The sequence below is a fragment of the Chrysemys picta genome, chromosome 5 (genome assembly GCF_011386835.1).
Source record: "Chrysemys picta bellii isolate R12L10 chromosome 5, ASM1138683v2, whole genome shotgun sequence".
NCBI classification, from domain to species: domain Eukaryota; kingdom Metazoa; phylum Chordata; order Testudines; family Emydidae; genus Chrysemys; species Chrysemys picta.
Genome location: NC_088795.1, coordinates 52,342,412 through 52,357,080, shown reverse-complemented (window position 1 = coordinate 52,357,080; position 14,669 = coordinate 52,342,412). Strand labels below are relative to the sequence as shown.

Here is a 14,669-nt window from a genome sequence, read left to right as displayed (position 1 = left end):
AAAAAGTTAAGAGTTAGGCATATTTCCAGTTTCAGATTCTACACTCTTCTGTGGCTCCCACTCCATGTAAAAAGTGCCCTTGAATTGTTTAGTGTGACTCTCTGAAAGATAAACTCTACCAATCATAGGTGTTGGAACTATGGGTGCTGGGGTGCTGCAGAACCCCCTGGCTTGAAGTGGTTTCCATCATATACAGGGTTTACAGTTTGGTTTAATGGCTCTCAGCACCCCCACTATTCAAATTGTTCCAGCACCCCTGGTACCAGTCAGCTGTCCTGGACATGAAGCAAAATGTGTATGGCAACAATGCTGAGAAGACACTTTAAAATCCCATTAAGAGCTCAAGGAACAGGATTGCTGACTGCCTGAATAAAAATGTGACAGGACAGATCAGCTTATTACTTTCTGGAGATAGGTAAAATTATCAGTGATGCAGTACTAATCTGACAGATGCACTCAAAATAACTATTGCCTTCTCCTAGCAGATAATATCAATCTTTACCAAGCTGGGGCTTTGCTTATGTAACACATGAAAAAGCACAGGCCACCAATGAAATTAGGGAATTTTTGAGTGGCAACTGACATTATCTCAAGGCACTTTTAGATGCTTGCTTCTAGAATTTTTTTTCAAGGCTAGTTTCCTCCCCTTCTCCTTATGTTGGTTAGGCCTCCCACCTCATTGGCTGCAGGAAACCACTAGAATGAGAGAAGGCTAATATAAATAAACACTTTGGTGACACTGGGCCGCTGTGTCTTTTAAGCCAAACTTCTCAACCATTCTCTTTGTCAGGCTGTCATGTAATCAACATCCTAATACTCTTCTCTTTCATATTTTTAGATGTCTGTCAACTTGGTATCTGAGCACAGTTGTGAAGAAACAGAGAGTTCAAGGCAACTGGCTTTTTTTTTCTTGTCCCTGCCTCAGACAAAATAAAATAAGAGACTTCAGCAGCTGCATGGATTTTCATGGCACAGGTGCATCCTGACTGTGAAGCAGGCTTTCAGAGCCTCCACTGCACAGGTACTGTGAAGCACTGATGTGGGTTTATGTTGCATGGTTGTTCGGTGAATAATTGTACTTTAATGTCATGGTGCATTTTATTTATGCCGCTGTAAGCAGTTGATTTTAGTAGTAGGGGTTATATTCCCATCAGCAGTGAGAGAATTAATGTGGAAGGGTTCGTTGGTTCTGCCAGCCCTGAAGTGGCCAGAATTGGGGGTAATGCCTCCTTTGTCTGTGAATTAGGCATCACTTCATCTTTAGTGTAGAAGAGGGTGGATTCCACAGGTAGACCCAAACTCTTTTGAAAAGATTCAGAGGTTGTCTTGTACTGTAGTCTGGTCTTGTTAGGCCTTCGAATAGCTGTGGACCTTTAATTAAGTTGCAAGTCTTTGAATAATGTAAACCTGGTAGTGCTGTGAGATTAAGTGGGTTGGGTTAATCCTTGGAAGTGCTATGGCGCTTTGGACTTGAGCATCAAATATAAAGGAAGGCCAGTGTCAACTCTGGGAGGCTGTTGCTTTAACTTCTGTCACTGCTGTCTGTACATGTTGCGTTTAGCAGTTATTTTGCTTTAAATTAAATGTTTAATTACACATAAAAACTACATTAAAGGAACATTATTAAGGTTGCAAAGTCAAGCAATCAAATAAGGATATGCCAGAATTGTGGTTGCCTGGGCAGCCTCAGTTTGGGCTGTCTGCATGTATGCATTATGGTACAATCTTTAATTGCATGATCACATATTATTTTTTCCACAAGACCTTGCCCCATTGAGGAATCTTGGGCTATATTCCAGGCTGTGGACAACAATGCTGTCTTGTAGTCACAGATGCTTCTGCTGCATCCACTCCAACCTATCTCTTTCCAACCCCTGGCTCCTTGTCCCATGCCCATTCTCTTCTCTAGTCAGTACCATGCTCTACACCCATTCTCATCCCACTCCAGAATTCTCATCCCAGTCTATTTGCCCAACAAGTTCTAATCTCTCCCTCTGGACTTGCCATCCAAGTCCCAGTCTCTCTTCCTTGCCTCTGCTGTTAGTCGCAGTCTCCTTGCCCAGCCAGTTCCAGTCTCCTCACCTAGCTGCTCATCCAATCTTTTTCTTTTCTCCCTTTCCCTAGGCCTCCAATTAGGCCCCCTCCATGTTCCCTAGTCACATTGGATCCCTCTTGGAGCTCTTTGTCCAATTTCATTGCTTCCCTCTCATCAGCTCCTTGTGTCAGTCTTTTTGCCCAGCCAGTCCCAGTTCTCCCCCAACCTGAAATCTCACTTTCCCTCTTCCTGGCCCCCCAGGATCCAGTCCAAGTCTCTTGCCCTCTCCCCCAGCCTCCTTGTCTCACTCTACTCCCCCACTATTACTTTTTTGTCCCCTCTGCATTCAAATTAGGCAACTTCCTCCTTCACGCTGTTTTGGCCCAGCAGTTTGGCATTTAGAACATGGGATAGACAGACTCCCTGTCTGCAGCAGTCCAGAGTAGCAACCCAGGCTGAAGCATGTGCAGTGTAAACAGAATCTTTGGATATTTTAGCTGTTAAACTCACAAGTCTCTTCTGAGCATGTGCAAATTGGGATTTTTCAAAGGGTTACAACTTGGTCAAATTCAAGTGCATTTTCATGGGGATGCTAAAAGTCACATCCCTGATACAAAAGCTACCCCCTGTCAAATTTAAAGCCCCTCCTCTAAACTATGGAGGCACTAGCACTTTCCAATGAAAATTTCACTAGAATTTTTTAACATGGGCAAAACAACATATATTTCCCACTAGCCTAATTCTTAGACACAGCTGAACTATTTTGGCTGAAAATTCCCTTAAAAAATCATCCTGAGGTAAGCATTCAGCATTGAAAATGTCAGTCCAACTGGGTAAAGTTTGACAAAGTTATAGGCAACTGAAAACAGGGTCTTATAATGGGAAGTGTTAGGGAACTTTAACGGTAAATTATGCTACTAGCCCTGCCCATAATGTAGTCCCTACAAGATTCTAACTTCCTGTTTCCATCCTCATTTGCAATCCTGCCATTTGCAACACACAGTTTTTCTAACCTGTACTTGGTATTTCTCCAAAGAACAAAGTCAATCTCTAATTGCTCATCTTAGTTATTATTCTGTTTTAATGTTAATTGCATAACTAATAGTATTCCATTCCTGCTGTCCTACTTGTGAATTGTATCTCCATTTGAAATCAGTTTCTGTGTATAAGCGAAGGACAGTAGTTTGTAGTTTGCACTTTTTAGATTTCAGAGTAGCAGCCATGTTAGTCTGTATCTGCAAAAACAACAGGAGTACTTGTGGCACCTTAGAGACTAACAAATTTATTAGAGCATAAGCTTTCGTGGGCTACAACCCACTTCTTCAATTATGCATCCGAAGAAGTGGGCTGTAGCCCACGAAAGCTTATGCTCTAATAAATTTGTTAGTCTCTAAGGTGCCACAAGTACTCCTGTACTTTTTAGATTGTTATTCACATACATTAGGTTTGGATGACTCTCACTTTACAATTTTCCTGTAGAGTATATCTATCTATTATAAGGTCTATGGCTGGGAAAGCTAACAAGAGCCTCATGACAAGTAACTGGAATGCAAAATTTAGTCATTTCATTGATTGTTCATGAGTATTCAAGTGTGACAAATAAAACTGATCTAGTTCAAGACTAACCCCGCTATTGCAAAAATATTATTTACATGCCTAAGAAAAATTCTGTTTACTCACAGACCCTGGACAATATTGTATAAAGTATTTCAGTTGGATAAGGTATTCTTAATTTCTGTGGTATAATGTTGTCTTATACTGTTAGCTTTATTTAGTTGTGGGTAAGTCATTCCAATGTATTGGGCGTAGTTGGCATATCAGTTTAAGGTTGACTAGCATTCTTTTGGGATGAAAGGTGTTACAGAAATTCAAACAGTTGCTATTTTTCCGTGATTTGGTTCACTAACACGTTAGCCTCTCTTATAATTGGACTCTTCCTCAACTGTAAGAATAAAATATAGGCTGTATTTCTGTACTAGGTTGCGTACTGTCATTTGTAACTTAACTCACATTAAAAGTCATTTATTTGTTTTTATTATTATTTATGTAATAGTAGCACATAGTCACTCCAACTGAGATCAAGACCCCATCGTGTCAGGGGCTGTACAAATACCTGATGAGTGATAGTGCTTGCCTAAAGGAGGTTACAATGTAGAAAAAACAGACAAACAATAGGAGGGAAAACAGAAGCACAGCCTGGAGAAGTGACTTGCCTGAGTGGCCATCCTGGAAATAGAACCCACGGTATCTGACACCCAATCTAGTGCCCTATTCACTACACCACACTGCCTTCCTTTCCCATCTTCCATTTAAAATCTTTACTTGGGTGTCAATTCCTGTATGTAGTTAATGTCCCATACTGTAATGCACAAGAAAATGAAATGTTTAATTTCTGTGCATTGCCAGTGGAAGATTGTATCATTCATATTGTGCTAAGAGCCACAAAAATTAAATTTCTATAATCCAACTTTGGCTGCTCCATTCTTTTCTCAAATATTTGGATAGCTGTTGGCAGGACATAGCTGTTACTGTAGCTCATATCTGGTAATATGAAACATGAGACATTAAACTGAAGAGATTTCCTGGGTGAATAGTGAAGTACTGTTGGAAACATACTTGTCCTCAAGCTCTTCTGCCATTGATATAGCATGAAGAAGCTTGGATTTTCAAATTATGTTCCTGTCACAGGGTCTGCTACTTGGCAGCACCTCCTATTGGCCCACCTGGAGAATTTGCTTGCCACTGTCCACGCCCCACCAGGCAGTCACTCATAAGAACAGCCATACTGGGTCAGACCAAAGGTCCATCTAGCCCAGTATCTTGTCTTCTGACAATAGTCAATGCCAGGTGCCCCAAAGAGAATGAACAGAACAGGTAATTATCCAGTGATCCATCCCCTGTTGCCCATTCCCAGCTTCTGGCACTCAGCCTGTTGCCTCCATCATTCGCTCTGCAGCCTTCTTTTATTGGTCAGGAGCTGGTCATGAAGTCTCTTCTTCATGTTTTAGCCTTCTGGCCAAGTGACCATTGTCCTCTCCTTCTGGGGTATCATCAGAGTCTCCTTCCTTGGAGTCTGACAGTATCCATCTCCACTATGCTGACTGTACCACTCTTGCAGCGGCTGGTGGGGGAACCCAGGCCTGCCCTTTACACTGGGTTCCAATTTAGGACCCTCAAACTCGCAGTTCATGTCTATCTCTCTCAGACCTTACTGCTCGTTCCCTGGACTGCTTCCTACCCTGCCCTTTCTCAGCCTCCTATTCTCCTCTTTATGTCAGGGAATGTGATTGCAGACTCACCTTACTGCTGCCCCCTGCACTGGTCTATGCTTTATAGAAGCCCCATCTGTTCCTGCCCAGGTGAGCTTCATTCTCAATCAGTCTCATTGCCCCTTAGCTCCCCAGCAGGTGCAGCTTCGGGCTAATTGGACTCTCTTGCCCCTTTAGCTCCATCTGTGCTAGTGTGGGGTTAACGCCCCATCATAGTTCCCTTTTAAAGAATGAAAATTAATGTAAAGATGACCACTTACATCGTATATTGAATACTCTAGTTAATTTCATAACAAGATCAAGGCCACATATTTACTACATTATGAGCACATGATGAGTTGAAGGGAAAAGTACATTTAGTACTGTACAAGTGTGTGAGTTGGGGATCATTTCTTGGCCAACTGGAATGTCTGTTAATGCTTAGTGTTAGGGAATAGTTTTGGTGGTTCCTGTGGTGTATTTTTTTCTTTAAAACCACAATTTCTGTAGCAATTACACAGCAGACAGCTTTACTGGTTACCACACAAGCACAGAGATTTTGTTAGCCATCTTTATTCAATTGCTTTTTATCCAGCATAACCAGCACTAAGATAACAGGAAACAGGACAGTTTTTTTTGGCCTTATAAATCAAGCAGCTGATGGGGGTTAGAGAGAGGGTGGGCCAGGCTTGTTTACAGGTGAGACCAAATTTAACATGGGACTCTTAGGTTTGCTGCACCTCTGCACATTGGGCCAGGAGGAGAGTGTGCAATCATAGAATATCAGGGTTGGAAGAGATCTCAGGAAGTCATCTAGTCCAACCCCCTGCTCAAAGCAGCCCCAACCCCAACTAAATCATCCAATATGTGTGGGGCAGAGAAACTAAGGGATAGGTGCTCAGAGAATAATGTTAAGCCAGTGAAAGTTTATGTAGAACTGCAGCATAATCTAGTGGATAGGCCACAGGCATTCTGGGTTCTGTTCCCAGATTGGCCACTGACCTGCTGTGTGATCTTTGGCAAGTTACTTCACATTTCTGTGCCTCTGTTTCCCTTCCCCGTGGGTGTCTTGTCTAATTAGTTTGTAAACTTTTTCTGGCAGGAGTTTTCTGTGTGTTTGTGCAGTGCCTAGCATCTTCGAGTCTCTGGATTGCAGCTACTGCACAAATAATAGACATGAAGGTAGGCAAAAGCTTAAAGCCAGCTGGGGCAACATAAGAGCATGTGTTTTACTGAGGGTTGTTTTATATGATATGCTATTCTTATCTGCCTCTGGCTTGATTTTTTTTTCATTATTTGATCTGGTCTATATTACTATATAATCTCTGGTCAATTTTTCTTATTTTTAGCTGGTTACTTTACCAAGAAAAATGTAAGGAATCTGAACTCCTTTCTGAGTGGAGTGTAAGCAATGAATGCTGCAGTACATGATTAGTGAGCAGCTCACTATGAAAGGACTTAGTTTATACGTGATTTTTCACCATTTAATATAAGTATGCATTAAATTTAAGAACATAACATCATTAACCCACGGTTGGAGGTAGCGGGGGAAAAAAAGCTTGGATGCATATACATTAAACCAGCTACAATTCATATGTTTCAAATAGAAAAGAGTTTCAAAATATCATCCCGACCAAGAAAAAATGTCATTTCCATTCTTGAAAGTCACTTATCTCATGCTGCAAAGATAATATTCTAATATATAGGTGATGGTTTTTTCCCTGTGGGAGTCTTAGATGTGTTTCCTCTGTACAAGCATTCTCTGAGGGTAGAAGCTGCTAAGATCTGCTGATTACCCCTGAGACACAGAAGTCAAGAGATCAGATAATAGAGAAGTTAGCAAGGACCCTTCCTGCACATCTTCCAATCTTTATTAATGTCAGAGCTTCCAGGAAGTCATAGGAAGAGAGAGAGGGGATTCTTTTTTTTAGATGAAATTCTGAAGCAAACTAGTGTTTTAAGCTCAAAATAAAATTTAGCCCTTTGAAACAGAAACCAAAGATCATCTAGTATGACTTCCTATATAATTATTGTTTGCTGATGGGTAATGAGGAAGTTGTCTGAGCCTTAGATTCTTTTGAGATTGATCAATGTAACCTAAATGCATCTGAAACTAATTATGAAGAGTATGTGAAATGTTTACAACAAAACTGAAAATATGAACATTGTAAAAAAGGTTTACAAACCTTTTGAGTGAACCTGGACCATTTTATGACATTGTATTAAAACCATTTGAAATGTGTGGTTGCAGGAAAGGGAAGGGAAGCCATGGGTAAACTTGGTAGCTTCTGCTCAATTTAAGATTTTGAGCTCTTTCAAATATAAACCTCCAAGCAAAACACAGGGACCCTGAACTGGCCACAATGGACTGAAACAGAGGGAAATGTTCACATGAAGCGTCTGTGAAGGGAAATAGCCACATTTCATACAGCTTTGCTAATTACTTCTCCTTCTCCTCTTCTGCACCACGATCATGCCACATCATTTGGAACAGTGACTGACATGATGTTCCGTAGTTTGAAGTCTATTTCTAGAGTCACAAATAGTATTGTCTCAGTCTCCATTTACTGAGAATTTACTCCATTTACTACATTTATCTACCATCTGATGTGCAGATACAGTTCAAAGTGGACCATATTTTTTGTGGGAGGGAAAAGTCCCTAGGTTCTTTGGTTGGATCCTTGATTAAATGTTTGTTCAGAATGTTGGCATCCTTGTATGTTGCTCACTATGGATATTTGGGGAAAACCCTGAGTCTTCACACACTTGCACTGAAAGCCAAAATGGTTTTCTGGCTGTGAGTCAGAATCTCTGTATGTTGTTTAAATCTTCATGTATTGGGAGATCCTTGTTCCTTTCGATATGGTGGGAATCTTGAAGAATTCACATGTAGTGACAAATTTGGGGTGGGTGGACATGTGCCAGTATGCACTAAGTCATGGTTATGGTGTTGATTTTACTGTGCCCATAATGATCAGTGTGGTAGTATTAAACTCAGAATTGACAAGAGATGTGTGAGAACTGTGTGTCTGGATGGGTAAGCAGTATTCTACGGTACAGTAAACAAGAGTCAGTGAAGAGGAAACTGGATTCCTGCTCAATGTCCCAAGACTGGTAGCTGTCAGGCTTCTGATCTTTTGCTTTCCAACTACCACACGTGGCCCTAGGGACTGGTGGGAGGGGAACTTGATAGATGGAGTCATGGCTTTTTCACAGAAAGGGAGGACAGAATTAGAGAGTAGATTGTCCTCTGGGTCACAGATGTTTTCACATGGTGCAAGGACCAAAACGGCCTTTGAGCTACTGTCCTTTTAACAGTAGGGGAGTGGGAACGAGGAGCAGAGGACACAAGTACATCACCATAAGCTGGAAGGTTCAGAGCTTCCTATGTGTCCTTGAGAGCAGTTGCAACAGTAGAAGCAGAGAGAAACCCTGCAAAGAGATAGGGGAAAGAATTATTGATGGGGACATAGTAAAGATGATTTATTTGCAGGGCAGAATTAATGGATTGATTTGACTAATTTGGTTTGCTGGTCTAAGAATCAGTTGTAAATGCCTAGATGGCTAGATCAATAGGTCCAAATCCAAGCAGGATGGATTCATTCTTTCTTCTTATACAATACAGTGCCTTCTATTAAGAACATAAGAATGGCCATACTGGGTCAGACCAAAGATCTATATAGCTCAGTATTCTGTCTTCTGACAGTGGCCACGGCCAGGTGCCCCAGAGGGAATGAACAGAACAGATAATCATCAAGTGATCCATCCCTTGTCGCCCATTCCCAGCTTCTAGCAAACAGAGACTAGAGACACCATCCCTGCCCATCCTGGCTAGTAGCCATTGATGGACTTATCCTACATGAATTTATCTAGATCTTTTTTGAACCCTGTTAGTTTTGGTCTTCACAACATCCTCTGGCAAAGAATTCCACAGAGTGACTGTGCGTTGTGTGAAGAAAATGTTTCCTTTTGTTTGTTTTAAACCTGCTGCCTATTAATTTAATGTAGTGACCCCTAACTCTTGTATTATGAGAAGGAGTAAATAACACTTCTTTACTTTCTCCACACCAGTCATTATTTTATAGACCTCTATCTGAATCCCCCTTAGCTATCCAAGACGAAAAATCCCAATCTTATTAATCTCTCCTCATACGGAAGCTGTTCCATACCCCAATCATTTTTGTTGCCCTTTTCTGAACCTTTTCCAATTCCAATATACACTTCTACCCCGATATAACGTGACCTGATATAACATGAATTCGGATATAACGCGGAAAAGCAATGCTCCGGGGGGGGGGGGGGGGGGCTGCGCACTGCGGTGGATCAAAGCAAGTTCGATATAACGCAGTTTCACCTATAACGCGGTAAGATTTGTTGGTTCCCAAGGACAGCGTTATATCGGGGTAGAGGTGTATCTCTTTTTGAGATGGGGAGACCACATCTGCACACAGTATTCAAGATGTGGGTTTGCCATGGATTTATATAGAGGCAATATGATATTTTCTGTCTTATTATCTATCCCTTTCTTAATGATTCCCAACATTCTCTTCGCTTTTTTGACTGCTGCTGCACATTGTGTGGATGTTTTCAGAGAACTATCCACTATCCTCAAGATCTCTCTTGAGTAGTAACAGCTAATTTAAACCCCATCATTTTATATGAATAGTTGGGATTATGTTTCCAATGTGCATTACTTTGCATTTATCAACATTGAATTTTATCTGTCATTTTGTTGCCCAGTCACCCAGTTTTGTGAGATCCATTTGTAGCTCTTCGCAGTCTGCTTTGGATTTAACTATCTTGAGTAGTTTTGTGTCATCTGCAAATTTTGCCACCTCACTGTTTATACCTTTTTCACCTTGAAAGAGATTTCCTATCCAGATCCTGGCTCACTTTTCTCTTTATAAGGCCCATGTGTACAACTATTCTCCTGCACACACACAATTACCATGATCTGGCTGCCTCCAAATCCCTGCTTTATTTTTAAAACGGTTCCTTGCAAAATTATTGATGGTATGGCAACTTTAGGCCTGATACAAAGCCCATTGCAATCAGTGGGAGTCACTGAATTCAGATCAGTCCCTATGTAAATTACCAAATTGAAAACTATATTAAGATGGAGTTAAGGTTGTTGAGAATACCTGTCAGTAATATAGGACAAAATACATTATGGGGTTGCTATAATTATCCCAGATACAAACATTAGAAACCAAGGAATTCAGAGTTCAGGTTAAACTTAAAATATTTCATTTCAGAAACATCAAAATGACCTTATTAAACTGTTTAGTTCCAACTTTATCAGTTTGACTTTTATGTTATATTTTATTATTATACTGTACTATAACATACATAGAAGTCAAAATGAAACATTATGAAATAAAACATTTCAGTAAAGTTTGGGAAAATAGATATGTCCCTGTGAAGTGTTTTGAGTTTGTTGAATAAGTATTTACTCCAGAAAAGATCCATAAGTATTGGAAATGTTAAGTATTGTAAATGTGGATAGATGAAGGGCATAAGAGTTACCAATGTTGTGAGAGTGCCCACCAGTGAAAGATTGTCAAATGCAGGTCAAAATTAGGGTTAATTTAATTCTGAATATGGACCTGCATATCCAGGAATCCACTAGCCTTTATCCTGAACTATGATGGAAATTTAACTGGAATATTTAACTTAATACCATATTCAGGAGGAGATATTTTTGTTAAGTTCTTGTTTTGGAGAATATTATAGTTCTTTTGGAAGTGTACTGTGGAAAAATAATATTTGATCATGTAATTAATAGCCAACCTTGACTCTGGCATTTCCTAACATTTAAATACTTGAGTTATGTGCTATATATATCTGTCCTAATAAACTAAATAATCTAATAACTTAAAATAATTAAGTAATTTATCTACTAAAGATTAAAATGTTGAGCACTTTTGAAAGTGGAAGTAAATGTCTGAATTAGTAAAGCATCGTGTATTTACTTATTACTTATGTGATATAATTTAGGATGGATGAATTGCTTTATATCAGTGGTCTCCAGTCTTTTTAAGCACAAGATGACTTTTTGAATTTAAGTGCAACCCAGGATCTGCCCCACCCTACTCACTCCATTCCCCCCTCCCTCCCCTGCTCACTCTCCCTCCCCCACCCTTGCTCACTTTTACTGGACTGGGACAGGGGGTTGTGGTATGGGAGGGGGTGCGGGCTCTGGGCTGGGTCTGAGGGGGTTGAAGTGTGGGAGGGGGCTCTGGGATGAGCCTGGGGCAGGAAGTGGTGAGGGGTGTGAGCTCTGGGAGGGAGTTTAGGTGCAGGAGGGGGCTCTGGACTGGGGCAGTGGGTTGGGGTGCAGAAGGGGGTTCAGGGTGCAGAAGGGGTATGGGTGCTGGCTCCGGAAGGAGGATCAGGATTGGGGCAGGGGGTTGGGGTTCAGGAGGGGGTACAGGATGCTGGGTCCAGGAGGGGGCTCTGGGTTGGGGGTTGGGGTGCAGGAGGGGTGTGGGTGCCCACTGGGGGGTGCTTACCTCAGGCGGTGGCACAGTGGGGCTAAGGCAGGCTCCCTGCTTGCCCTAGCCCCACGCCACTCCCAGAAGCTGCCAGTATGTCCATGCACTGCGGCCCCTTGGGGTGGGCACATGGCTCCATGCACTGCCCATCCCTGCAGGCACAGCCCCTGCAGCTCCCATGGGCTGTGTTTCCCTGTTCCCAGCCAATGGGAGCTGCGGGACGGTGCTTGCAGGCAGGAGGGGCGTGCAGAGACCCGTGCCCTCCCGCCCTCCCTCCCTCCCTCCCCCCATGCCGGGATGTTCCGGCCTCTGGGAGCGGTGCGGGGCTAGGGCAGGCAGGGAGCCTGCCTTAGCCCCACTGCACCACTGGACTTGTAGCGACCAGAGATTGCTATTGACTGGCAGAGGTTCTGCAATCGACCAGTCGATCACGATCTACCAATTGGTGAGCACTGCTTTAGATAAAGTAAGACCCCATTTGATCTGTTACTGAAAATCTGAATCAAATTCAACTTTTCCATTTGAGTTTTGCACATTTGTGCATTTTTTTGTTTAATTTAGGACTGGAAATGGAAAAACATTGAACAATTGTCCTCATGTTAAACTTTGATATTGCTAGAGGAACAAGAATGGAAATTTTGTGAAAACCTTTTCTTGTGAGATTTCTAGCCTGATTTCTACACCAAAGAGTTTTGGATAAGCTTCAGTACTAAATTGATGTGTTATAGAGGAATGATTTAAAACAGTTTAGTGGGTTAATACACTAGCCTTTACATCTGATGATCTGATTTAGTCTAGGACACAAGTGAAGGTTAACTTAGTGGTCTCAATTTAGTCCCTGGCCAACAGTTATCCACTAAATTCACATGCAGTTGGGCCCAATTTGCAGATGAACTGCCAATATCAGGAGTGTGGTAGAACAAGGAATGGAAATGCCAGAGAGATTGAACAGGGAAGAGGGGAGATATGGAAGGGAAAAGAGATTGTAGTAGAGTGATTTGGGATTTTTTTGACAAAATAATTTTTGGCACAAAATGCCAACTGGGTTAAACTGAAAATGTTGAGGGAACGATATTGGTTTTGGCAAAAGGTGTCTTGGGTCAAGGACAGAATTTCTGGAGAGGCAGAGACACACATGGAGAACAACCCTCCCAATTCAAATCAACCTGGATTTCCCAAATCCCAGGTTAGTGCCCTAACCACCAGGCTATTAGTGATTCTGAAGTGGTGGTGTGTCTCTGTGGGTTTTTTTGTCCCTTCCATCCCCCCAGTGAAGAATTTTGAAAGGTCTGTTTCATTCCACATCAGATTCAATACAAATTTTGAAATCTCAATTTTTTTTCATAAAATAACAGGAGAACAGGAGTTCTTGTTTTCTGACTAGCTCTAGATTGCAGTAGGTTGCTTTTACTTTGTATGGAGGTTGCTAAATTGTTTTTTGTTGGATGTGGAACATCCTGATTAGACAAGATGCCAGCACATTGATTTGGGATTTATATAGCCACGACTTGATCACTGGAATGTTTTAAAGTGCCAATTTGGTTTTGAGTTTACAGATTGCATAGTTTCATGCTTGTCTGCTTCACTACTAAGGTTATTACCATTGTTTTTAGTGTTGTTGTTTGTATACTGGTATAATTACTGGTATTAGGATGCTAGTGTTTACAATGAAAGAGCTGTGATTAGTTTTCATTCAGTATCTGTATTTATTCAGTGTCACAGTCAATTCTAGTAGGTAATGGACTATAATTCAGATGCCAAACTGTAAATTGATGCAGATAGGTAGTCCTTTTGTTCTTTTACCAGAGTCTGTTCATCATACCTACCCTATGATGCTCTGCTTTATCCCCAAGGAAATTAATCTGACAATCTTTGCTCTTAGTGCTCCTAAAACTCCTTCCAACAAAAGACTGCTATATCATGGCTATCAATTACTGCTTCACTATCTTCAATAAATAGTAAGTACTTCCTTTATCCTCCTTGCATCTTTAACTCTGTCAGAGGTCATTTTAAAGCCATGCAGCCACAGAGGTGTTATGGGGAAGGCATTGTCTAGTAAGTCCTTCTCCTGTTATTTTATTTAACAGGAATAACTTGCACTAGTCTGGACTTCATCATTAATAATACAATGATCACACAACAAAACCACCTGGAAAGGAAGTTGTCTGCAGAGCAACCCTAGCAGATGATACAGCAAGGAGGGAAATCAGTGACTCTGTTTTAGCCACTTGTCACTTGCTGGATGTTTCTGCCAAAAGCTCTATGCAGTAGCTTTTCTGTTCTGATTGGCAAATGACTGTTGAGCAATATTCATGGCACCATTTGCAGTTGTGTTTACATTTTGGCAAACACTGATGGTTCCCATTTGTGGGCCCCTAAAACGTCAAAACTGCACTCCAGATAGCCTTTAAACCATTCTGTGCTGTATTTTAATACTGTAATGAATTTAAAGTACAAGAAGAAAAAGATTCTTGTTGAAAGCAGTGCTTAATGCTTCCAGTATTTCTCTCTTCACTTTCCTTTTCAGGAGCAAGTGGGAGCACCATGAAAATTCGATACTATGAAAGCTGGTGATTTGATGATCATTGTTGACTGCTAGGATGACTTTAAAAAGAAACCAGCTCAAGAAAGGCATAGGCAGGAGATCTGTAGTAAGGGAGGAAGAAAGCAGGTAATGAGGCTGTTTCAGGGTTCAAAAGGGTAAACCATAATATAAACTCGCTGTAGCAAGGGCAGGTGAACCTGCTCAGCTATGTGCTAGTTAGTAAAGCTACCGATGAACTATGAGAGCGATCGTGCCAGTCAGAGTTTAATCACATGAAGCTATTTCAGTTAATTGGATTGTATTTTGCCTCTTTGCAAATCCTGATTATACAAAGAGGCTATTTAGCA

The 14,669-nt window shown here is 41.3% G+C and overlaps 1 long non-coding RNA gene across 1 annotated transcript in view; it reads left to right on the top strand.

Moving 5' to 3' along the window:
• Positions 1-839: 839 nt before the first annotated feature.
• Positions 840-14,669, top strand: part of LOC101936765 (uncharacterized) — a 53,352-nt gene continuing 39,522 nt past the window's right edge. Inside the window, exon 1 of the long non-coding RNA XR_254996.3 lies at positions 840-1,021. This is a non-coding gene — a long non-coding RNA (uncharacterized LOC101936765). The remainder of the gene's footprint in view (positions 1,022-14,669) is intronic.